At 52.7% G+C, this 26,245-nt stretch overlaps 1 protein-coding gene across 3 annotated transcripts in view; it reads right to left on the bottom strand.

Moving 5' to 3' along the window:
* Window positions 1–25,651, bottom strand: part of TSPAN18 (tetraspanin 18) — a 204,849-nt gene extending 179,198 nt beyond the window's left edge. Inside the window, exons 1-2 of one of the 3 annotated variants that reach the window (XM_047775928.1) lie at window positions 25,393–25,651; window positions 10,040–10,282 (exon numbers count right to left, since the gene is read on the bottom strand). The gene's annotated coding sequence lies outside the window, so the exon portion shown is untranslated. The remainder of the gene's footprint in view (window positions 1–10,039; window positions 10,283–25,392) is intronic. The other 2 variants (XM_047775929.1, XM_047775927.1) reach the window with 2 other exon arrangements.
* Window positions 25,652–26,245: the final 594 nt, after the last annotated feature.

Raw genomic sequence — 26,245 nt, forward strand, 5'->3', positions numbered from 1 at the left:
TATAAGACCAGACACTATAAAACTCTCAGAGGAAAACATAGGCCAAACACTCTCTGACATAAACGACAGCAACATCTTCTCAGATCCACCTCTCAGAGTATTGACAATAAAAACAAAAATAAACAAATGGGACCTAATCAAACTTAAAAGTTTCTGCACAGCAAAGGAAACCCTAAACAACACAAAAAGACAATCCACAGAATGGGAGAAAATCTTTGCAAGTGAATCGACTGACAAGGGATTCATCTCCAAAATTTATAAACACCTTCTGCAGCTCCATACCAAAAAAACAAGCAAGCCTATCAGAAAATGGGCAGAAGATCTAAACAGACAGTTCTCCAAAGAAGACATACAATTGGCCAAGAAACACATGAAAAGATGTTCAACATCACTCATTAATAGAGAAATGCAAATCCAAACCACTCTGAGGTACCACCTTACACCAGCCAGAATGGCCATCACCAAAAAGTCTACAAACAGTAAGTGCTGGAGAGGGTGTGGAGAAAAAGGAACACTGTTACACTGTTAGTGGGATTGTAAATTGGTGCAACCACCGTGGAAAACAGTATGGAGATTCCTCAGAAAACTAAACATAGAACTACCATTTGATCCAGCAATCCCACTCCTGGGCTTCTATCCAGAGAAAACCACGACTCGCAGAGACATATGTACTCCAATGTTCATTGCAGCACTATTTACAATAGCCAAGACATGGAAACAACCTAAATGTCCATCGACAGAGGCGTGGATCAAGATGATATGGTACATATACACCATGGACTATTACTCAGCCATTAAAAAGAACGAAATACCAGCATTTTTTGCAACATGGATGGACCTAGAAACTATCATGCTAAGTGAAGTCAGCCATACAATGAGACACCAACATCAAATGCTTTCACTGACATGTGGAATCTGAAAAAAGGACAGACTGAAGTTCTTTGCAGAACAGATGCTGACTCACAGACACTGAAAAACTTACGGTCTCTGGAGGAGACAGTTTGGGGGGTGGGGGGATGTGCTTGGGCTGTGGGATGGAAATCCTGTGAAATCAGATTGTTATGATCATTGCACAACTGCAGATGTGATAAATTCATTTGAGTAATTAAAAAAAAAAAGACCACTTAAGATGGAGGGAAAAAAAAAGAAAATTACTTTGACAGTATGCACCCAATTACACACACACACACACACACACACATGCAATGCACAGGAATAAAAATGAAAAAAATATACAACAAAATGTCACCAATGTGTACCTTCAGGTAGCTCGTATGTGTATATGAGTGACTTTTATAATCAGGAAAAAAGTGATAAACATTATTTTCTGGGTTGTTGTTGTTGATGTATTGTTTTGTTTTTGTCTTTTTAGGGCTGCAACCACGGCATATGTGGCATATGGAAGTTCCCAGGATAGAGGCTGAATTGGAGCGCCAGCTGCTGGCTTATGCCACAGCCACAGCAATGCCAGATCCGAGCCAAATCTACGACCTAAACCACAGCTCATGGCAACGCTGGATCCTTAACCCACTGAGTGAGGCCAGGGGCGAACCCGAGTCCTCATGGATCCTTGTGGGGTTTGTTACCACTGAGCCACAACAGGAACCCCATATAAACGTTATTTTTCAAACGGAGCAACACACACACCTCTAAGACTCCCCAAACTAACAGCTAATACAAATTGCTTGCTTAGCGCATCTGTTGGAGTAGGTGGGGCTCTGAGTTCTTAAGCCGAATATCTAGCTCAGCAAGACCACACCTTAAGACCACCCCACCCCACGTGAAAGGTGCTGTTATTCTCCCCATTCTACAGATGCGGAAAGGAAAGCACACACATAGTTAGCCTCAGATGAGGGATCCACAAGAGCCAGGATCTGAACCCCAGGCAGCCTGGCCTCACAGGCCGCCTGCTTAACCAAGCTGCCAGACGTCTGCCTCCCAAGTGGAGAAGGAAGAAATAAACACATCTGCCGGGCTGCCAGGGTCAGGCTTGGAGAAGACCGTGTTCCCACCCGCTCCCAAAGCACACAGCGTGCTGGGAAGCCAAGCACTAGCCAGTCTTGAATTGAATTCACATGTGTCTCTCCCACACTTGCAGGCAGGGACCCCCTCTTCTCCATTCTTTCTTTCTTTCTTTTTTTTTTTTTGTCTTTTTGCCTTTCCTTGGGCCACTCCCTGTGGCATATGGAGGTTCCCAGGCTAGGGGTCTAATCGGAGCTGTAGCCACCGGCCTACGCCAGAGCCACAGCAACGCGGGATCCGAGCCGTGTCCGCGACCTACACCACAGCTCACGGCAACACCGGATCCTTAACCCACTGAGCAAGGCCAGGGATCGAACCCGCAACCTCATGGTTCCTAGTCGGATTCGTGAACCACTGTGCCACGATGGGAACTCCTCCATTCTTGAACCTCTCATCAGGCTGGGCTGGGATCACAAGCTCAGCAAATGCTCAGAACGCCTCTCTTCCTGCTTAGAGACCATCTCCTCTCGCTAAGCCCGCTCAGGGACTCTAAAAGCCAACCTGTAAGCATTCATTCACTCCATCTCTCCCTTTGCCCACACAGGCACTGCAGATCGGTGTATTACCTAGAACAGAGAGCAAAGGGTAGCCTGGCTTCAGCAAAAATGGGCTTCGATGTGTTTGTTGGAAAGGGCTCCAGCCCAGGGAACCCTGGAGGACATGGGTTCTGCCTCAAAGTCACTGTGTGACCTTGGGCAAATCACGCCACCTCTCTGGGCCATCCCTTCACCTTTAACATGGGCAGGGGGACCCAGTGTGCTATGACGCCCCAGATGTTTTGCCAGCATCAATCCCTGCCGGGGTGTTTTATATGCAGCAGGCGTGGAGCCCGCACCAGAGACCCATGCCTATTGATTCTCACGAAAGCTCTTCACGTGGCAGGTCACCGCTGGTTAAATCTGTGCGGAAATTAGGTTTTGAGGGAGGAACACCTCCTGATGTGGAAAACCAAATTGGGGTGGAGGGCTGCAAAGAGGGGGGAGCGTGGGGAGTCAGGAGAGATGCTTCATCCAAGCAGGGCTCTTGAAAGCCCCTACAAGCCATCCCATCTGCGGGTTTATTTATTTTTAGGTTTTGGTCCAATACATTTGCAGAGGCAGGTGTGACTGTTTGGGTAAATACTACGTTTCCAAATATTCCAATGAAAAGCCCCATTTCCCTTGATCGAACAATAAAAAGCCATTTAGCCTCTACCTATGGCTGTGAGAAAGGCAGGAGAGAGAATAATTCAGAAAAGTCAGCTGCTAGGTAAGTGTCAATATTGAACGACGCGTCTCTAGGTGATTAATTAGGATCAATGGCCAAAAGAAGCACAGGAGAGCCCTCTTAGAAAAACGGGAAAGAATCCTGCTAATGAAAGTGAATCTGGCAGACAGGCCCGCTTTTGATTCCCGGGTGAGTTCCTGCCCCCTTTTCATCATCTATCAGTTTCATCATCTATCACCTAATGCCCTGTGGCTCTCGAATGGGTTTCCCAGGGGTTCCGCAGGAGATACCCAAGCAGAGGGGGAACTGGGGGCAGGGGAGCAGCCCCTGATGCCTGCTTCAACAGGGTAGCTCCCTTTGGAGTTATTTCACGTTGGAGGCTCCATGTTGAACTTTCTTTGAGGGCTGTGACTACAAGTAAGTTGAATGCCACGGGACTAAGTCACCCCAAATTGTCTTCACTTTAGCATGTGGGATGCCCAAGATGGCACCCCGTTTAAGAAACCCCAAGGCATTCTGATGATCAAGTGGTTTTTATCCAAAGGCATCATGGCGACCCATGTACAACGTCACTGGGGGATGGAATGCCTCCGACTCTGGGGTGGGCTCCCTATGCCATGTAGCAAGCCCACGCCCCCAGCCAGGGAGCCCGCCAAGATGGATCATAAAACCACAGTAAGAGCTGGCACACAGGGGAACACTTACACTGTTCCAGATTCTTTATCTTTCTCAGTCCTCATGGTAACTTCATGCAACAGGCATTGGTCTTCTCTCCACTTTGCAGATGGAGGACCCGCGCATCAGAGAAGTTGGGTAACCTACTCAAAGTCACACAGCTCCTTAGCCCAGCTTTAACTTCAACACCCTGTCTCTTAGTCACTGCCTGAAATCACTGCATATACTGCCCCAGACAGCCACAAAATATCATACAGGAAGGAACCTGGGCATCAGCAGCTTCCTCTTTTCCATTTTACAATGGGTGATTGAGGCCCAGAGAGGGTTCGGGACTGACTCAAAGTTCATAATGAGTTTGCAGTAGAGCAGAATGGAAAACTCAGACTGCCGTCTTGAAACCCTATGCCTTTGCACTGCACCTTGGTACCCCTGGGCTGCTCAGGACAGCATGCTCTGGCATCACACCGAGCACAGGTGCAGAGCACTGCCCACTTACAGACCCAACTGTGCCACCGATACACTGTGTGACCCTCAGCCTCCCACACACCTGTCACACCATCCTCAAGACAGGAATGATTTTCGTACATAACCTGTAGGGCTGTTACAGGATTCAGCAGGCCAGCACATGCCATGTATTCTTGTAGAGCCAGAACCCAGTGCAGGGACGGGGATACAAAATAAAGTGGGTCCTTCTGTGGGCTTGCTGCAGGTCCCACGGGGTCTTTGTCCTGGATTCCACCACCCCTCCCCCACCAGCAGCGGCAAACTGACCTTCATCCCTGTTTCCTGAGTCACCTCTACTGGGGACACCGGGAGGAAGAGGGATGGGACCGAGGGAGACCCTATGACATCGTGTCTCTCTAAAGTCAAGAGGGAAGAAGCATCCTCTTGAACGTCCTAGTTTCTCCTGACCTCATGTTCATTTCTGGCTCAAAATAAAATGAGGTCTCTTCAGTACCAGGAAAAGGCTACCAAGTCATTTCAGATTGGCACACGGTCTGCCTAAGGAAAGCCAGCTCACTTTTTGCTGAGTCAGGGGATTTACCATGTGGAAGGAAGGTAATCTCCCAGCATCTGAGATCCCACAGAAGAAAGAGATGCCCACTCTAATGTAAACTGGTAGCTTTGCCTTGGTTTTGAGGGAGGAACCCAAGGCCCAGAGAGGTTGAGTGACTTGGCCCAGGTCACACAGTGTTTTGGTGAAAGACTGAGAATGAGAACCAAGTCTCCTGACCTCCCGGCCCTGCTGGCCTGTGGAGGGGATGTAGGGGAGTTTGAGTGGGAAAGTGCCCATCCATGCCTCTGAGTGCAAATAGTTGTGAGAGCGTAAGCCTCCGAGGAGGAAGGCAAAACCTAGGGAGCATCTGAAGTCCCGCCTGCATGCTGAGTGTGAGAAGGTAAGTGTGAACAACTATGAGCGAGAGCCCTGTGAGGGGGGCAGTGCGTGAATGAGAGGAAATCCGAGTGAGGGACAGAGACAACAAGAGGAGGAAAAGCCTTTGAGCCATTTTCAAATTCCCACCGTCAAACAAATCAAAACGGATTGTTAAGAGACAAAGAGGCCATTTCAAACCACATCCTTTACCCCAAAGTCAACCCCCAATGGCCCACTCAGTGCTTTCTCACCATGAATACCTGTAGCATTCATAGCCTTACTTAGGATGCTGGAGCAGCCACGATGAGCAGGTATGGTCCATGCCCATTTCCCAGATCAGGCCACCGAGGCTTAGAGAAGGGAAGTCACTTGGTCCCTACACCTCCTGCCCAGGTGATTTCTGGGATTACAAAGCCTGGCAGGCAGCAGAGATGCAACCAGCAAGCATCTCCTGGAGGCGCCGTGTCATGTCCTGAAAACCATCCCCTTGAGGCAGGGCTGCTCGGGCGGCTACAAGCAGGTTGGAGAAGCAAGGCACCGAAGAGGAGGCAGTGAAGAGGGCATGTCCCCAGCTGCCCCACAAGGCAGAGCAGATGCCTGCCTCTGCGGAAGCGCCCAGCCTGGCGCCAGTTCAGGCAGTATTAGCAGCTGGGAGCTGTGGACATCACCTCGCCTGGGCGGCTGGCCTTGACCAGGCAGAGGAGACCTTGCCCTTCCATGCAAGCCGGGCCCTGGTGCACAGGACTGGGCCAGGGAGGAGGGCACCGCCAGGGCCCCAAAGAACAGGTTTCCCATCTCCCACCTCAACTTCAGCAAAAGGAACAAGTGGGCATGAGGGGATGGCACCAGGCCGGCTGTGGGGAGCAGGCAGATGGCACTGTGCGTTTCCTAGTCCTAATCTTGTCCCAACCCCCAAACAATCCTCTGTTGTGGGTATTACTCTGTGGCCTTACAAATGGGTAAAGCGAGGCCCAGAGAAACTAAATAACTCACACCAAATCTCCAAAATTTTAAGCGTATCCAGAGTCAGAACTGGACCCAGCCTGACAAGGAGACCCCGCTCCTTCTAGCTCACCCATCACACACCCGCATAGCCCTTCCCTCTGATGAAGGTTGGGAGTTCCGGTGGGCAGCGTGGGTTTTTTTGGTTTGGCTTGGTTTGGTTTTTTGCTTTTTAGGGCCACACTTGAAACATATGGATATTCCCAGGCTAGGAGTCAGATGGGAGCTGTAGCTGCCAGCCTACACCACAGCCACAGCAACGCCGGATCCGAGACGCACCTGTGACCTACACCACAGCTCATGGCAAGGCCAGATCCTTAACTCACTGAGCAAGGCCAGGGATCAAACCCGCATCCTCATGGATCCTAGTGGGGTTCGTTAGCCACTGAGCCACAAAGGGAACTCCAAGGGCAGCATTTTGTTCTGAGTTTCCAAGGCAAATCCCGACAAACAGCCTGGGACAGAAGGCGAGAGGGGTGCACAGCTGCCCCAAGGGGCAGCCGCTGCTCACCCCCGGCCTGCTCTTGCCACATAGGGGCCCATTTGTCCCCAAAAGCAGAAATCTAGAATTTAATGCTACATCCGTTTTACAACCGGTTAGGATCCTCTTTGTTTTCTGTTTTGTTAACAAAATTTAAGGTATTGAAATGTAACACATACAGAAAAGTACACAGATCTGGGATGGGCAGCTCGATGAATCGTCACAAACTAGATACACCTGTAAAACCACCAAGTAGACTAAGGAACCATCCAGCACCCAGAAGCCCCTTGTGCTCCCTTTCGGGCACTCCCCGCCTTCTGCCCAAACGCAATCACTGTCATGACTTCTAACACACAGCTTCGCTTCGCTGACTCTGGACTTTACACAAATAGAATCAGTCTGTGTATACACTTTCACCTCTGGTGTCTCTGTATCAACTTGAAGATTCCGAGACTGCCCCAGCCCCCACCCCCACCCCAGGTTGCCATCAGTAGCAGGAGTTCATTCATCTCTGCTGCATAGTACTCCCTTGTCCATGGTACCATTTATGGACATGTGGGTTGTTTCCAGGTATTGCCTCACATGGAGAATAAAGCTACAGACAGTCTTACATGTGCCTGTTGGGGAGCGTACATACGCCTTTCTCTTGGATATTTACCGAAGAGTGGAAGGGCTGGGTCACATGATAACTGGAGGTTTTAGTCGCATTTCCCAATATTTTAATGTTGGGTCAGTTTCGTGTTTAATTATGCACCTTGAACAAAACACATGTTTGGCTTGGATCTGGCCTACACGTTGCATCTTCGGCCTGTGAGCTTGGTTCATTTTAGCCACTGGCTGGACCACCTTCCTTGGTGCCTCACAGATTCATATGATACCGAAGGGAAAATTCTATTAATCCTGCCCATCAAACGGATGTGTGAATGAGGCCTAAGAAAGCTGTCAATGGCTTCATCTCTATCAGGGTGAAATTACATTGAAATCACGCGAGCAGACTCTTCAACATACGCATGCCCAGCACTGTACTAGTTCAACCCCAGAGCACTAAGCAGACGTCCTGAGGACGCAGGCACGCAGGCACGATTCGTCTGAAATATAGCCCAATTAAGAACCATTGCCTAAGGTCAGTCTGCCCAAACCTAGTGACAGCAGAGCACCCAACTTCTCAGCCACTAGGCCCTACCCAGCACCCAGGGATGCCCAAACCTACTCTGATGCTAGCCTCTACCCTCCTCCAACCATAACAGACATCAATAGTTGATCCTGGCACTCCTTCCTGCTGAGCCCAAATAACCCAGCCTCATCCAGCCTTCAGCTGGGCTCAAGCAGGCCCTACCAATGGATCAGAGTCAGCGTTTGAGATGAAAAGCATTTGCCACTGAGGGACCACATCAGGCCACTCCTGCTCTTCGGGGTTGGCCCCCAGAAACCAGTGCTACTTTCTTAAGTGGCTCAGCCTTCCTGGATTGCAGGAAAGGGGGACCCCTTCCAGGGCCCGAGTGTGGGCTCTTGTCTAACACGTGGAAATGAACTGTCCGAGGAGACATATGTGCTGACAAAGCAAAAGACCTTATTGGGAAGGGGTGCCCGGTGGCGAGGAGTAAGGTAAGGGAACCCAAGAGAATGGCTCTGCCCCATGGCAAGAAGTCTCCAGTTTTATGGTAAGAGGGTTAGTTTCCGGGTTGTCTCTGGCCAATCATCTTGCTTGGCCCATATCTGCTCTGACTCAGAGCCCTTCCTGGTGGCCGGCTCATCTCTCAGCCAAGATGGACTCCAGCGCCAAGGATTCTGGGAGGTGGGTCATCTCCTCCCTCCTTCTGGCCCCTCCCCAGTTCTCCCAGTTCGTTTTCAGGGCAGCACCGTGTTCCTTCTCAGGGCCTCTTGTTGTGGGACAACTCATGCAAGCAGTTATTATTGTCCCTGGCCAAGGTGGGTGGTTTCAGTCAATGGGTCCCTGACGCTTTACCCAGGAGGAGTAAGAAGGAGAGAAAGAACCAAACCCAAGCTTGGCCCCCTTCTTCAGCCCATGTGCTTGTGATTCCCACACAACCCTAGAAGCTTGCTGTGAAGATAATTTATCTCTGCTCTGGGGTGTTTCTTTGGGGTTTTGGCTACAGGTTTTATGGGTGGCACACAAGCCCAGAGAGAGAGCTAATGCCTTGCCCGAGGGGACCTTGATCCAAGGCTCTTTCACTCTTCTCCAGGGGAACTACTGGAGAAGCCAGAAACATGATGGGAACCTCATTCATTTCAAACCAATCACATCTGGTTCGCGTCTCCCCAGAGAAGCAGTAAACAGTGGAGGCAGTGCCCAGGCTGGCCACGGGCTGGGTTCTCAGCTCAGAGACAAGGCCAGAGCCAAGAGCTGTTCTCATGCTGATCCCTGGGCTCCAAGAGATTTTCCCTAATGCGCCTGAGACTGGTGATCCGACATCAGGGGAAACTGCCCTTTTCCAAAGCTATAACACACACAACACAAACCTAGGGCGGGGCTCCCAGCCCAGTGGTTCGGGGGCGGGGCTGTCCCATCGCTTTCTGTCTTTATTAACATTTGCAGAAAAACGCACAGTGCGCCTTGCTGCAAATGAAAACCAAGCCATCTCATTTTCTCCCCTCAACCAGGACAGACGGCTCTTTCTTGCTCTTCTCCCCACGCTCATACTAGAATTTATTTTTAAAAGCTCAAAAATACCAGAAGTTCCCTAACATCTGCAAAGCTGCCTTTTGAGGCCATTTTTAGTCACAGGTGCCCGAAACTGAGTCCTCCGATTGTGTCACAGCAGCATCGCCTCCCTTGGAAACAGCTGTATCTTCACCTCCAAAGTCTTTGCCTTCTGTGGGGCTTTGGGGCTTTCGGGGGGACGGCAGAGGAAGGCGCCCAGCACGCCCGTCCACGTCCACAGCAGGAAGTGAAGGCAGGACCAGAAATGGCTACAGCATGTAGGAGACTTCTCACCATTCCCAGAGGCGGCAGGACTAATGCGACAGGGAAAAGGACCCAAAGGCAACTCGAAATGTGGGGAATTTCAACACCTGCGCACGCCTCTCCCCAGACGTCTGCAGCCTCTTGTCCATGGCGGGGCCCAGCTCGGCCCCTCTGTCTCCCACCAGCTTGCACTGCTGGTATCTAGCTTCGCGCAGGACGGAAAGAAGTATCAAGACTTAACCAGCCCAAGGTCACCCACACCAGGAAGGGGCAGGGCCAGGATGCCCTGACACCCCAGGCCCAGGGTCTAACCCCCACCCCCACCCCCACCCCAAGGCTCTCTTCCCATCACCTGCTGAACTGGCCGGAATAGACCTTGCCCCAATCCTGTTCCTCTTCACCCCAAAGATATGGTCATCAGCTGCCTTCAGTGTCACACTTCTGTCTGACATGGCCCTTGGTGATGTCTTGAGGCCCAAGTTCATGGCCCAGCAGAACCCACACAAGGGCACGTGTGTATACGTATTCAGACGTTCCCCAGCTCCTGAATTCTTGGGGGGCGGGGGCAGAGAGTGCTGTTCCTGTTCACAGGCCCCTGTTAATGGACAGGAGAGACAAGATTACAGAGGGGCACGAGGAGGGCTCTGAAGAACACTGTTGTCTCAAGAACCTCCAGGAACCGAGGCAAAGCCAATCTCAGAGAATCCAGCAGCATCAGGAGTGTGAGGGCCAGGAGCCGAGTCAGGTCCAGTAAGAAAGCGTCTCTGGCAAAGGGCGACCCTGTATGGCAGGAAAGGAGGGTGCATTGAACGCCTGAGAGGCTGTGTCCCCATCGCTCTCTGAGTGGCAGCAGTACCAAGCCTGAGTCACCCATAGAAGTGGCGGGCATCCACCAGCTGAGACCAAGAGAGCAGAAATTCTGTGTCCTCAGAGGGAGGGACAGAGGGGGCCTGCTGCGGCGCAGGTTGAATCCCTGGCCAGGGAACTTCCACGGCCACAAGCATGGCAAAAATAAAATTTTTTTAAATCTCACTCCAATCAGCCTACGGAGCATCAAATGAGATTACATCTATGGGTCTGCTGGGTACATGGGAAAACTCTGCTGTGCTTCTGGAGAGGAAAGGGAAGGAAAGAGAGCCAACATGGCAGGTCACTCCATGCCCAGCACCGAGGCACATTCTGGATCCAGCCCAGGGATGGACTGGATGTGCCTTTTTTCCAGATGAGGAAAATGTGCCTTTTTTCCAGATGGGGAATGCTCAGTTAGGATCAAGAACTTGCCAATGGAGTTCCCATCGTGGCGCCGCGGAAACAAATCTGACTAGTATCCATGAGGTTGAGGGTTCGATCCCTGGCCTTGCTCAGCAGGTTAAGGATCCGGCGTTGCTATGAGCTGTAGTGTAGGTCGAAGACGTGGCTCAGATCCTGTGTTGCTATGGCTGTGGCGTAGGCCGGCAGCTACAACTCTGATTCACCCCCTAGCCTAGGAACTTCCATATGCCACAGAAGCAGCCCTAAAAAAGACAAAAAAAAAAAAAAGAACAAGAAGAAGAACTTATCTGGGTTATGCAGCTGGTGAGGAGCTGGGCCAGGATTTGAACTCAATTCCCATTCACCTATAGCCCCATTCAAATGCCACCTGGACTCCACAGCTGCCTCCAGAAATCTTCCTTCTAGAAGAGCATTTGATTTTAATCCCATGCCTTCCTCCCCAGCAGACAGGCCCACAACTTAATTTAAATAATATTGTTATCGTTATTATTGTTTTGCTCCAAAGATTCTCTATCAGCGAGATCTTTTTTCTTTGCACGCAAACACACACGTATCTCTCCAACAGGTTTGAATAGAACTTTGTGAGTGGTAGGGCTACTTAAAAACAAAAATTGCCCATTATTTCGATTCAATTACATAGCAACCAGTTTTTTTAAAAAGAGTATTTTTATTTGCGCTTATTATGCGGCCAATCATCAGACACTTTCTTTCTTCACACTGCTTTGAGAAAATGAGCAAATGAAAGGGAGGAAATGCTGTGCATATCATCCCAGCAACGGAGAATAATGCTGATGGATTTTCCTCTTGCACTTTTAATTTATTTAAACAACACCCCCACTTTCATCAACAACCGCGCCTCAGCTTCCTGAGTGCTTTTCTCCAGGGGATTCGAGGCTTTTCGGTGATATTCCGCATTGGAGACTCCGAAGGAGACTGGGGGACAGGGAGCACCCCCTCCCCAGAGTGTGGACGTGATGTCAGAGGTCCTCAGGGGACACGAGGCAGACAGGGTTGGCGCCGGCGGCCCTGACTCTCTGGACTCCCAGGCCAGGGCTCTCCCCGTCTCTTCAGTTGGGGTGCAGTAAGGACGGCAATTCAGGGGTTGAGTCTGGTCTGCGGTCCAGCCCTCTTGGGGCCTCTGACCTGCTCCCCCAACTCTCAGGCCTCCTTGGGCCCATCAGGCTCTGAGCTCAGCCCCCAGGTTTGCCATTCGGTCTCTGGGTTCAGAGAGGGAAAGGCCCCCCCCCCCCGGGAAAGCAGCCCAGCTAGCCCATCCCGGCCGCAGCTGCAGAGCCTCCCTCTCCCCAGCCTCGCAGAACCAGCACGCAGCGGGCTCAGAGGGTGCTGTTTGCCTTGGCTCCACAGCCTGCTTCCCCAGCAAGAAACTGGGGAAATAAAACAACAACAAAAGCCCTTTGATCTGCCAGCAGACATCCTCGACCGACCCTGGAGGAAGGTGGAGGCCACCCTCTGCAGCGACCTCTGGCCTCCCTCTCACAAGTGCTCTCCCAAGGGCCCCAGGGTCTTTCCCAGACCCCACCTCACCCAGGCTCCTGGACCCCATGAGAGGAAAGGGTCAAAATGACATCTGTGGGGACCGAGCGGGGATGGGCAGGGGGCAGGAAGAGGCCAGAGAGGGCCACGCAACTATGGGAGAGAGAATTTGGCCACCGACCCAGCTGGCCACTCCACACTCGGTCTGCTGGATGGAGTGGCGGGAAAGAGGTGTGTTCCAGAAAAGCGGCCAGTTCACCGGTGGGGACCAGGCAAAAGCATCACAGCTGTCCACACAGGGATAAACTAGGCACCCATCACAAAAGGATGCTGGAAGTCACTGACACGTGAGCCGAGCCTCTCCCATACCCCGTGGTCCACCCTGGAGACACCCCCGACAGCTTCAGGGGACACTTCCACTCACTCCGGTGGCCCCTACTCAAGCACCCCCTTCGGTCTCTTGGCTTGAAGACAGGCTGGAAGCTTCCAGAAGCTGATGTCGCCAGGAGCAACCCTCCACCAATGACAGACAGACGTTGGTGACCCCTCGCTGGGCTGACGCTGAGGTGTGCTCCACACTGTCCCGGGGAGAGGCCCCGAGGGACGGGGGCCCCAGGTGCCCAAAGTGGGAGGCAGCTCATTAGCACATGGACCCTCAATGCCCCCCCACCGCATATATAAACTACAGTACCAAACCCTGGCTCGGGGTCTGCTTTTGGAGACACCCAGATAAACCAAGACAGAAGTGTATGTGCTACGACAGAACATGGGGGAAAACACAAGATGCCAAGTAGAAGGGATGAAAGGCCATCAGGGATATAGGCGCGGTGGGTGCCATCTGCCCAGCTTCGCTCATTTTCTGGGAGAACAATTCAGCAGAGACTGAATTGAGGGGGCTGCTCACACTGACTGTCTCTGGGTGAGGACACTGGCTTAAGACTCAGTTTCCATTGAATCTGCTTTTGTTCTCTTTCCATATTCTCTTACTAGGTTTCCTCTGGTTATTTTTTTTCCCTAGGTCTTTCACAAGTAAAAGGTGATGCATTTCAAAGAGCCTCTGATAACTCCTGGAAAATCAAATGCCCTCTAGAGAGGGAGAAAAGCCCAGACTCGATAATCCCTCGCACTTCCTAGGACCCTCCTACTTCCTTCTCACCTCCCCGTGGCCTGGCCTCCCTCTTGGCCTCTCTCCCTCCCGGCCGCCACATGCTGAGACTATAGGTCCCAATTCCCTTACAACGCTGGCAGTTGCCACCAAACGGGGGATTAGAAGGGAGCAAAGGGCCAGGTGAGATGCCTCCAAGATCCCATATCCTGATCGCCTCCCATTCTGGCTGTTAAGACCTCAACTGGGAGAGGTCCCACTGGGGCTCAGCAGTAACAAACCTCATTAGTATCCATGAGGACACGGGTTCAATCCTTGTCCCTGTTCAGTGGGTTAAGGATCCGGCCTTGCCGTAAGCTGTGGTGTAGGTCACAGACATGGCTCAGATCCGCATTGCTTGGCTGTGGTGTAGACCAGCAGCTGCAGCTCCCATTTGACCCCTAGCCTGGGAACCTCTATATGCTGTGGGTGCAGTCCTAAAAAGCAAAAAAAACAAAAACAAAATAAAAACCAAAAACCTGAACTGGCTCCAACAGGGAAGATCCTGGTGTCTCACAGAGGAGCAGAGTCAGGAAACAGATCTGTAATGCTTGAGAGTGGGCTTGGGTCTTTAAAGAGATAAGATTAGATTAAATTGATCCAATCTGACTAATGTCCTTATAAGAAGATATCTGGACCCCCCAGGGGACGCCAGAGGTACACGTGCACAGTGGAAAGGCCCTGTGAGGACACAATGAGAAGGCAGCCTTCTGCAAGCCAAGGTGAGAGACCCCGGAAGGAACCGAACCTGCTGGCACCTTGATTGTGAATTTCTAGGCTCCAAAACTATGAGAAATTAAACTTGACAAGAATTAACTTATTTAATCCTCAGAACAACCTAAGAAATTAGATATTATTTTTAGTCCTATTTTATGGACGAGAAATGGGGGAACAGAGAGGGTGAGTAACTTGCCCAAGGCTGCAGAGTTGGGGAGTGGTAAAGCTGGGGCTGTAAACCATTCTGTTTGATGAGATCAGACCCCAAAGAGCCTGGCACCCAGGAAGGGATGAGGACATGTTAGCAGCACTCATTACCCAAAACACCCTGAGAATGACTGATCTGCAGAGGGAGAAATGGAAGGCAGCATTTTGGGAGCAGCTGCCAGGTGCCTGGGATAAGCCCCTGCCCTCCGGGGCTTACACTGGAGTGGGGGAGACACGGGCATTAAATAATCACACAGAGAAGTCAACAATGGCCCAATGGTGACAGACTCCCGTGAAGGAGGGGATGGTGGAGCAATCAGAGCTCATAGCTGGGAAATCTGGCCCACCTGGGAGTCAAGGAGGGCTTCCGGGAGGAGGTGATGGACTCGAGAGGAGGAGGAGGAGGAATTGGGTATGGGTAGCTGAAGAAGGAGGGAAAGCACTGCAGGAGAGCGCGTGCAGGACCGTCCTAGGTGGGTGGGAGCAAGAGAAGGAAGCAGGTGGGGGGCGGCAGGTGGAGCTGGAGCAGAGGGAGGCAGGGCTGGGGGGGGGGGGGGGGGGGGGGGGGGCGGGGGCAGAGGCTGCCAGAAGGCCTTTGGAACACAAGCGAGAATTTACCGAAGGGTTTGCGAGAGCGAGGTGGCCAGCATGGCCACATTACACAACAGATGTTTTCCCTAAAAAGTGTAAGTCGAACCTCCGTAAATTGAATTTTAGGTTGCAGGCAGTCAGGAGGGAGGGGAATCTGAGAGCTCATCTGTCTGTAAATGGGATGAGGATCCTCCGATCCAGCTGGCACTTTCAGAGATCCGGCCGGCCGCCTCAAGTGAGGTACACCTGTTCGGGAATAAACCCAGGGTGGGCGAGTGTCTCTGCTGGCCGTGGCCGTCTGTTCCCCCGTAAGTCGTGGGGACACCTGACACCAAGGACTTGACTCTCCCCATGGGGCCACCACAGCCTGAGTCCTGGTGACCACAACTCTCCAGGCTCCCCTTTCCCAGCTCGTCCTCCTCTCCCAAGCTTCAACTTGTACCTACTGCCATGGGGAGGCCTTCCCTGCCCCCGCCCCTGGATGCAAGGGCCCTTCATGAGTTTGTCCTGCCACCCTACGGCTCCTCACCGGGTTTGTCCTCAAGCTATCCCTCGTGTCCTCACATAAGGGGGCTTGGGGTAGAGGCCATGGTGCATAGCAAAGAAGGATGTGATCCCAAAGAAGCTGTGACTAAGCATTCATTCATTCATTCACTCACTCACTCATTCACTCATTCGTTCAGCGTGTCTGAACACCTATGAACATCTATTCGACCCCAGGCGCTGAGCTACACACGGCAGGCTCCAGGGAGAACGAGCCAGGCAGGCCTCAGCCCTCATTCCATTGAAGGAAACAAATCATAAATAAAATAATTAGAATAACTCTAACATTCATGGATGACTTTTGAAGTGCCATACTCAAGCCTCAAAGGCATATTTATGCATTTTAATCTTATTTTATCTTCATAAAAATTTTGAAGGTGATCATTTTGCAAAATACACAAATATTGAATAATTATGTTGTATACCCGAAATGAATATGTTTTATGCAATTATTCCTCAATTAAAAAAACAATCTTATTGCAGCACTATTCACAATAGCCAAGACATGGAAACAACCTAAATGTCCATCAACGGATAAATGGATTAAGAAGATGTGGGACATATACACAATGGAATACTACTCAGCCACTAAAAAAAACCAAAATAATGCCATTTGCAGCAATATGGATGCGACTAGAGATTCTCATAGTAAGTGAAGTCAGTCAGAAAGAGAAAGACAAATACCGTATGCTATCCCTTAGATCTGGAATCTAACATACGGCACAAATGAACCCATCTACAGAACAGAAACAAACTCATGGACATGGAGAACAGACGTGTGGTTGCCAAGGGGGAGGGAGGGGATGGACTGGGAGTTTGGGGTTACTAGATGCAGACTATTGCACTTGGGGTGGATAAGGGACGAGATCCTGCTGTACAGCACAGGGAATTACATCTAATCACTTTCGATGGAGCATGATGGAAGATAATATGAGAAAAAGAATGTATATACACCTGAATCGCTTTGCTGAGCTGCAGAAACTGACAGAACATTGTGTATCAACTATCATTAAAAAATGTAAAAAAACCCCAAAACCTCATGAAGTAAAATGGTAGGATAGAGGAGTTAAGTATTTTGTCAAAGGCTAAACCAAGACCATGGACTGTGGCTGAACTGGGACTTGAACCTGAGCCTTTATGGATGGCGTGTGGCCCATTCTGCTTTCAGGGCATGGGGGTGAGGCTGTGCATCTGAACCCCTGGCCTCCACGGCTGAGCCTCCAAACCTCCCCGGGCCTCTCTGGGATGGGCCCTGAAGCAGAGAGCCTTGTGTTTTTCCCTCCTAAGCCCCCTCCCCATGCAGAGAAGCCCAGATGTTGTCCCCAGGGAGGACAACATGTCCTCCTGAACCCACCTAGCAAACGTCACAGTGGTTCCAGGGCTAAAGGTTTGCTAGAACCCTTCATCTGGACCAGATATTCTCAGTCTGAGAGGAGAGGGCGAGGGCAGCCAACTTCAGAAAGAAACGTTGGAAAAAACTTTCGGGCAGTCATTTCAAATCAGTATTTCTACAAAAACATCTACCTGCAATTGGTTACAATTCACACGCAGCAATGTTTCTTAACCACATACGGAACACCCAGCACCCTTCTGGGGCTGTTGGGAGGGCACAAATAGAGAAGACAGCATCTGATAAATGTTAGCTGTGGACAAAGTGTGCTGGATGCAGACGTTTCATGTGATGCTCATAACTAGGTCACGAGACGGGCATAAATCCCCATTTGATTGATAAGAAAACTGAAATGAGCAGAGATTAATGTACCAGTTACTCATTAGGTGTATGGTTGTATGGCCTTGAGCAAATGACTTGGCCTCTCGGGCTGGTTTTGTTGATGGTACAAGGGAGCGATAACAGGATCCACCCAGTTAGGATCTGAATTGCGTGCCCTCCAAAGCTAAGTTGACATCCGAACCCATGATACATGTGGACGTGCACTTATCCGGCAACAGGGTCTCTGCAGACATCATCCAGGTCCAATGAAGTCATCAGGCTCTAATCCACCATGACTGGTGTCTTCCTGAGAAGGAAGCAGACAGAGCGAGGAAGAGCACCTTGTGATGACCGAGGAAGAGACAGCCAAGGAACAGCAGGGATTGCCAACAGCCACGGGAGCCGCGGGAGCCCTGGGCTGAAGGTCAAGGGCCTGGCTAAGTGCCCTTGCTGTGCGCTCACCTGCCGGCCCCTTGGCCTCTCTGAGCTCAGCTCCCCCCAGTACTGTAAGCACTACCCGATCTGTCCCGAGATCACTGCCATGTACATGGGCTGTAACCCCTAAAGAGCCATCGGTGCGCACGAGGGCTCATTAAGGAAAGGAAGCTTTTAGGAGCAATGAAAGAGCAAGGAAGGACCCTCCCCTGGAGCCCTGCCGACACCTTGATTTTGGACTTTCAGCCTCCAGACCTGTGAGAGGATGGATGTCTGCTGTTTGAAGCCCTCAGTTAATGGTACTTGTTACTGCAGCCCTAGGAAACCGGTTCACCACCCTAGGGGGCCCTTGAGTGGTTCCAAAGCTCAGCTCCCAGGCTTGTGGGGGGGGGCTGCAGAAGCTGAGGTCAGGGGGCAGCAGCGAATGAGATGTGTTTGAGGGACCCTATGGTGCCCAACTCACAGGCCTAACGCAGCCCAGTTCCAACAGTGAGTTCCATCAGTGCTTCCTGGAAAAGCCAGGAGCTGGCATGCCTCCCTAGTGTCTTGGTGGCAGCTGCAGTGGAAGGCCACTCTCTTCGGTGCCCCAGGAAAAGTGTCCACTATGCCCAGGGCGGCCGTGGGCCCCCTCAGAACCCCATCTTGGGGAACCAAACTCTCTCAAAGCTCCCTCAGCCCCAGTGTCCAGACTGCCAGCTATCCCTGTGGGGTCTTATGGGGGGACAGTTAATCCCCATTATTCCAGGGGTGTCTGTATTTTTCCTGGAAGCCCCTCATTCCCCTGGGGGCTAAAATCTCAGATGAGATGAGTACCCTGGGCTCACCACAAATGTCAGGCGCCAGGTGGTGGCGGGCTGCTCCCCAGGAGGTTGAGAGCGCTGCAATCTGTCCCAGCAACACAGGAGGTGGGGGGGGGGGCCTCTCAGCAGTGCCCCCAGGCCCCAAGCCCACAGTGGTAATGAGACATGAAAAGATGGGCCTGCATCCCAGGGCCAGGGCTCCAGATTCCTCTCCCATTTCACATGGAAGCCATATTAGTATTAGTTCATCATGACAGCCCAGCCCAAGGCCACCCAGGATGGGGACCCAGAGCCTCCCCACCCCACCCCACCCCCGAGCGATGGAACAAGGTGCTGGCCCCTTGCCAAGCAATCTCTGCCTTCTTACTCAAGTAGGCGGGGAGAGATGTGCCAACACATTGACACCTACCACTTGCTGGGCACTTGATTAGCGTTATAGCTTTCCTCGTTGTTCCCATTTTATAGAGGAGAAAACCGAGGCCAGAGCGACCATGGAGTGCTAAGTAGAGGAGTCAGGATTCAAACCTGGGTCTGACCATCTGACTATCTTGGAAAACAGGGCTGGAAAAGCCTCATCAGCTCCCCTCTCTTTACCTGCCCAATCCCACATGGAGCGAGAGGGGCCAGCGGGGACTACAGAGGTGGGACAGAAAACACCAGGTACTCTTCTGAGTCATTTGAGGGCACCTCAATGCCTGAATGCACAGCAGTTCCCAAAGCAGTGAATGTGGGGCCCAAATTCCTATGGCTTTCACTCTGAATATCTAAATCTAAGGCTTCTCATGCCCCTACACTGCTTCTCCAGCTTCCAGATAGTTCCTGCAGCCTCCGCCCAGCCTGCTCCCCCTCCTCTGCCCTCTCCCCTGCCCATTCGCACACCCAGGATGAATATGGAAGGTCCACCCCATTAGGATATGGGACAAGGAGATAGGATCAGAAATAGGTTCTGGAGGGTTCTGGAAGATGTTCCTAGAGCAGTACATTTCAGTAAAGCAGAGGAAGCCAAGGGAGCCCCGGGCTGAAGGTCAAACACCTGGTTTCGTGCCCTTGCTGTGCGCTCACTTGCCAGCCCCTTCGCCTCTCTGAGCTCACCTCCTTCCAGTGTACTATAGGTACTTTATGGTCTGTCCAGAGATCATTGCCATGTGCACAGCCTGTAATCTCTAAAGTGCAATCAGTGCACGTCGGGGATCATTAAGGAAAGTAAGTTTCCATGAGTTAAGGACTGACTTTGTGCCAGGTCTAAGCCAGAAGCTTTAAATGCATCATCTCAATTAATCCTCAAAGTACTCTATCCGGGAAATATAAAGGCAGGGTGTTAATGCTCAGCAAATATCCGGCCTCCCTCGCAGCTGGTTTGGGGCCATGTGACACTTCCGACCAAGGTACTAGAGCTGAGGTGATGTGTGTCACCTCCTGGCTGAGGCAGTCGAGCATTAGTGCACCTTTTCCATCTTTCTCTCCCTCCCTCCTGCAGTAACCATGGATATCACCAGGAGATAAGCTACAAAGATGGAAGCGTCACCATTCGCCTGGGTCCCTGAGTTACTGTGTGGAGCAGAGATCCGTATTGATGGATCTGAGAGCCACTGAGAGTCTGGGGTTGACTGTTGTGGCTACTGGTGTTACTTAACAATGTTATTGTTGTAATTATTCTGCTTTTTACAAATAAAGGAACAATACATGGCAGAATCAGGATGCAAGTTCACATCTGTGATTCCAACATGCATCCTCGTTTAATTACAACCTTTTGTTGCCTAATAAAATCATTCCCTTCCCGTAAGCAACCCTGTCCCCAAAATCTCCTACCCCTCAGTGTCCCCAGGATGGCTGAGTAATCAATGCAGGATGGAAAAAGACAATCTCATAAGGCACTCTGCACCTGGAAGATGAGCAAAGGCAGGGAGGAAGGGGCCTGATGGCATCTTAGGGAAGTTTTTCCCAGGACTTTGGGCCAATAGGGTGTTTTGATAGGAGAGGAAATATCACAGACTGGATTTGAGCCCAGGCTGGAGAATCAGATGAACCTAGAATCAAACTGCAGTTCCACCCGTCATCTTCTTGATTTTTCTGAGCCCTACTTCCTAATCTGGAACATGGGGATAATGTCTGAGCGGAGGTGACAGGCGTGGTCTGGCTCCCAGCCAATGGTGAGCACTCCCCAAATGCCTGTCACTGGGACGGCCCAGAGCACCGGCCTCTCTGGAGGAGTAGCCTGAGGCTGCCCAGCCAGGTTGGCTGACACAGCCCAGACCGCAGACCTGCAACAGACCAAGCAAGGGGCAGAACCCAGAGAGGGAAGCAGGGCCAGCCAGACGCAGTGCAATGCAGCGAAGGAGCCAGATTATTTATGTTAAAGTCGAAAGTGTCTTGCAGGACGACGGCTTTTTATTTGGGTGAATCTGTGAGTTGTTTATCAGCTTAAACTCATTATCCGCACATATGGTCTTCGTACTATGGTTAAGGGTGGGAAACAAAGGATGGAAAGGAAAGGATGGGCAAACACGAGCTGATGAAATATCATCCCTCAAGTGCCAGAAACCAGGATATTTTCAGTGACGTCACACTGGGCTTCCTGCCACAAGGATGGGGCTATCATGAGCACACTCGCAAGATTTTAACTCAGGAGTCCCTCTGTGAGGCAGGGAAAGGAAGGGGGGGGGGAATAAAACAAAAACAAAGAAAGCAATTTGTTTTACTCGCCCTTGTCTTTATCTCAAAAGCAGACCCACCCACAGTGCCCCAGAATACCAGACCTGGAAAGGATGGTAGTTGATTGCTCTCAGTTTACAATAACAGTAATAATAATAATAATGACAGTGATAATAGTGACTATTTGTTGAGCATTTACTACCTGCCAGGCACTGTGCTAAGTGTTTCACATGTTTAATCGCACTGCCATTTCATCACGATCTGATGAAGTGGTATTAGTCCCATTTTACAGATCAGGAAACTGAGGCACCAGAAGGTGAATGGCCTACGGTTACAGGCTAATAAGTGGGAGAAAGTCAACACTCAAACCCAGGAAGCCCGGCTTCCTCACAAGGCTGCGTCTAAAGAAAGAGGGAAACTGAGGCCCAGAGAGGGGCAGTGACTCACTCGAGGTCTCGTAGCTCCACTTGCCACAGACTCAGGGCTAGAACACAAGCGTCCTTCTCCTGATCCAGTGGGTCCAGTGACCTTTCCACTCCATCCTCTTGCCAATCAGTACGTGTACACACTTACAACCAGTGAACATGTTTCTGCTCCTCTCTGAGTTGTTTAATTACTAATTAAACCAGCAAGCAGTCTTGGGTGCAGACAAGGGGCAAGGGTTGGACTTTAAGATAACAAGTGCTGAGATGAAAGACCTGCTTTGCCAGATGCAAACACTGGGGTTCATCTCCCTCTCCCCCTCTTTTTAATAAGTGTTTCACAATCTGCACATGCACGCGCGCGCGCGCACACACACACACACACACACTCACACCCCATCGGAGCGCTGATGCGGGTCCAAGGTGGCAGCCCGTGCAGCAGGAGGAGCCCAGGCTGGCGGGTTACTGAACGGCATCAGATTGCAAAAATACCCCATCAACCGCTCATCTGCTCTGGGGGACCGAAGTGCTGGTTTCCAAGCCCCCGCCTCCTTTGCTGTGTCCCAGCTGAGCATGAACAAATGTTCCTGATTTTTCCTTCCCAATGGCTGGTGAAATAGACCAGAAGAGCAGCCCTTTGCAAAGAGGGGTCCCTAAAGGGGCAGCCCAGCCACCACCGTTTACTCTTCCCAGGGCCAGATGGGCATCCAGAAAAAGGATGAGGTGCAAGTCTGGAGACAGAAATGGGGCTCCCAGCAGGAACACCTCACTCGCACCACCCTCCATTCTCAGTCCAACGGAGGGTGGGTGCCTGGTCCACGTGCAGTGTAAGGGCTGCTTGGGGCAGAGCAAGGAGAGGCAGAAAGCAGAGCAGGGCTTGCCTAGTGCCCTAAAACCTTACTTTCCTGACTTTAAGTTGCAAGGGCCCCAGAATCTCCCAGACCGACCCCCTCAGTTTACAGACTGGGAAAGCAGGTTCCAGAAGAAAAGCGACTCGCCTAGAACCACATTCAGAACCCCAAAGAGCTAGATCACAAATCTGCTGTTTCCTTCCCTTCCCGACCCCTCCCACAAACCCCTGCCATGCTCCCTTACCTTGACCCCCCCACACACACACACACCTGTCCCCGCCTGGCACCCAGTCCTCCAACCCAGCCCCACCCCCACCCCACCCCAGACCATTAAAAACTCATTCAGTAATTCAGGGAGCTGTTTTCAGGCTGACAGGGCAGGTGTTAAAGGAGACGGGGTACTTCCAGGATCCATGCAAGGTGTCTTAAATCCAACTCCAGTTGAATCGAGGCTACTAGAACGTGGCCTGGAACTTGCAATGAAATACCACCCTTTCAGCCTTGGGTTGGATAAAGATATCCCAAGGGCCTGTCCTTTGAATGGATTGGGGGACAGAAGGACCAGCAGACAGGGTGCCCCAAGACTGGAAATATTGCTGCATCAGAGATCTCGGAGTTTGCCTGTGAGCTGTGTGAGTCCACACATGAAGTTCCAAATCCACAGAACATCAGCAGGCCTCGGGGTCTCAATTCCATCTTCTCTTCGGGGCAGGTAGGGTGTGGGTGGGGGGCAGAGATGCCAGCCCTCAGGCCCCACCCCACCCCACCCACACCCAGGTTCCCAGGGCAGGGGTTGGGGGCAGGCTCCCCTCAGAGGAAAATCTCAATAAAAACAAAACCAAAAAACCCTCCAGACAACTCCTTTTGTTTTCTGGCCCCGTGGAATGTCTTGAAGACAAATCCAGAGACAGGGGTTCTCCACCCTTTCCGCTGTCTCCTCCCTACTCGTCCTATTCTATTTGAAATAAAAAGCGTGCTGATGTTTTTTTTTTATGGCAACTTTTGGCCTAGAGCATCCAACAAATACAGCTGAGGGCTACAATGAAAGCAAGAACCTCAACTCTCTTTCTGGGGCCACCCAGTTTCCATCGACTTTGCAGGGGACTCCGGGGACATGGGAGGAAGCGGGGGCGACCTAAGGGGCGAAGGTTTGCAGCCCAGAGAAAGAGGAAAACTTCCACCGGCCCCTATGAGGCCACCGCCTGCGTTCTTTGATTTGCACATGTGTACTCACTTGGGGTGCAGCAGGGAGGAGGGAAGGAGTTAGAAGGATGAGGCCACAGTCCCTTCAGTGTCCCTTCAATGTCGAACAGCCCCATGCATGACAAAGATGAAGCTCTTCACAAACGCCAGCAGCCTGGCTTTCCAAGGCTTCGGCATGGACGCACAGACTCAACACACAGGGCCCCTGAGGTCACACAATGGGACCCGTAGCAGGCTTCCACCAGTCATCATGAAGTGACCAGATGAATGTGGCCTGCAGACCCCAGACCCCAGGAGGAGGGGCTCTTGTTGACTAAGAAATTTATTTACCACTTGAGCCTGGACTGCTAAAGTCTTTAAGGGACCCCCATCCCATTATCCCCGCCCTGTGCTTCCCAGTTTCTTTGAACCCAGAGGAGGGGACACAGCCCAAGACCCTCATCCCACCCACACGAGAAAGGGATCCGGCCAGATCCCTGGAACAAAGGTACGACTTCTACAAAAGAGGCACATTCTGCAGGCTGGGTTTCAGACTCCAAAGAAACCTCAAAAAGTTCATTCTCCCATCCACTTCCTCCACAGCAATTCGCTGTTGATGTTAAGTTCCCTTCCTTTTTGTTTTTCTGGGGGTGAATTTTTTTATTCACCCATACACCCTGCCAGCTCCCCTAAGAAAAACCAACTCCTGACGGCCAAGCTTTCCAGTACACAGCACAGTTATAACTGGGGTGTCCCAGCCTCCCACTCGGACCCTCTCCCCGATTCCGGCTGGGGGTGGCTGCTGCTCAGGGCCGGCCCAGCGCCTGTTGGGGCGCAGGGGGGACAGGGGCAGTCTGCGGTTATCTGTTCTGGATTTCGATGTATTTGTCTCTCAGGAACCGGGGCTCGTCTTCCTGTGGCCGAAAGGGCCAGGGAAGGGCGCCCCCTGGCGGGATCCAACTCACCTCAATCCAGCCGGGACCCAGGGCCGGCGCGAACCCACCCTTGCCAACCCGGCAAGCGGACTCCCACGGCGCCCCCTAAACCTGGACTTGCTCGAGCTTCGGATCCACCGAGCCCCCAAGGGAATCTCCGCTTCCCCAGACTGCACACACCGCGTACGGAGTAAAGGGGGCCCCGGAGGAAAGCGTGGCGCTCCCGCCCCGCCCCGCCCCGCTTCCTGGGACCCCGAAGGCGACCGGTCCTCAGTGCTCCTGCTGAGCCCGGCGATCCTCCGGCCCGGATCCTCCTTTGTAATCCCTAGTCCCAGCCTGCCCCCCTCCAGAGTGGCATGGTGCGGTGCAACGCTTCCCCCCCACCCCAGGACGCAGCGCTCGCCGAGACCCCAACCCTGTAATCACACCTGCCACCCCGCCATTCTGCAGGCGCCCCCCATTCACCCGCCGGGAGCGCCGGGCTGGCGCTGCACCTGTCCCGGGGGAAGCCCCTGGCCCTCGGCGGATTCGGGGCAGGAATGGGGGGGGAGAGCACGTCTCTCCTGCCCCCTCCCCGAGCTAGCTGAAGTAGAACTTGGTTCCTGGCTTTCCCCAGGACCGTCCTGGGGTCCCCCCACTCCACCCCCACCGCGCCCAACAGTCTCTCAGGGGGAGCGCGCTTGGGTCCTCAAATCCCCGGGGGCGCGGCGGCCGGGTGCACGGAGGTCACGGAGGTGCGGAGCTCCTACCTTCCAGCGGCAGCGGCCAGACCCCGCGCCAACTCCCTTCGGCGGCCGCGGGGGAAACTTTCCCTGGGCGAGAGGCGCGCTCGCAACTTGCTCGGCGCCAGCTGCCTTCCCGGCGGTGGCGGCGGCGGCGGCGGCGGCGGCGGCGCGTCCGGAGACCCGCTGGCGCGAGGCGGAGGCGGCGGCGCTCGCCCGGGGCCGGGGCTTGGGCTCGGGCGGCCTCGCGCGGCTCCGCGGTGGATCGCTCGGCGCTGCGACCGCCCTACAGCCTGGAGTCCCCGAGACGCCGGCGGCAGCTGCAGCCGCCCGCCCGCCCGCCAGTCCGCCGGCCCCACCTCCCAGCCACCGCTCCGTCCCTCCCTCCCTCCCTCCCCCCCCACCGGCGCTCCCTCCCCTCCCCAAACCTCCTCCCCTTCCCTCTCCAGTCGCCGCCGCCACCGCTGCCGTGGCGGCCGCCGTGAAGAAGGCACGTCTCCTCCGGCCCGCTGCCCCTCGCCCCCTCCCTGCCTCGGTCTCCGCCTTCAGTCCGGCCACCAGGCCTCGCTCCGGGGGCCGCTGGGGCCAGCCACCCTCTGCCTTTCTCCCCTAACTTCTCCCCTGTCCGCCTCCCCGCTCTGCTCCCTGGCGCTTCGGGTCAGTTCTGGGGATCCGATGGGGAAGTGGGGAGTGGGGCCGGCTAGACCGGAACATTTATTCCAGGCGAACTTCCACGCTGCCCCCACCTCCATAACCGGACTATGGGGCCGCGGGGGGATAATCCTCCATCTGGACCTTGGTCCTCGGCTTCCAGCTGCCCTGCAAGTACCTGTTGAAAGCCAGCGGGATTCACCCTCCCTGGGCTGCTTTGGACTGTCGC

This window comes from Phacochoerus africanus, chromosome 4, assembly GCF_016906955.1.
Source record: "Phacochoerus africanus isolate WHEZ1 chromosome 4, ROS_Pafr_v1, whole genome shotgun sequence".
In the NCBI taxonomy this organism is placed as follows: Eukaryota; Metazoa; Chordata; class Mammalia; order Artiodactyla; family Suidae; genus Phacochoerus; species Phacochoerus africanus.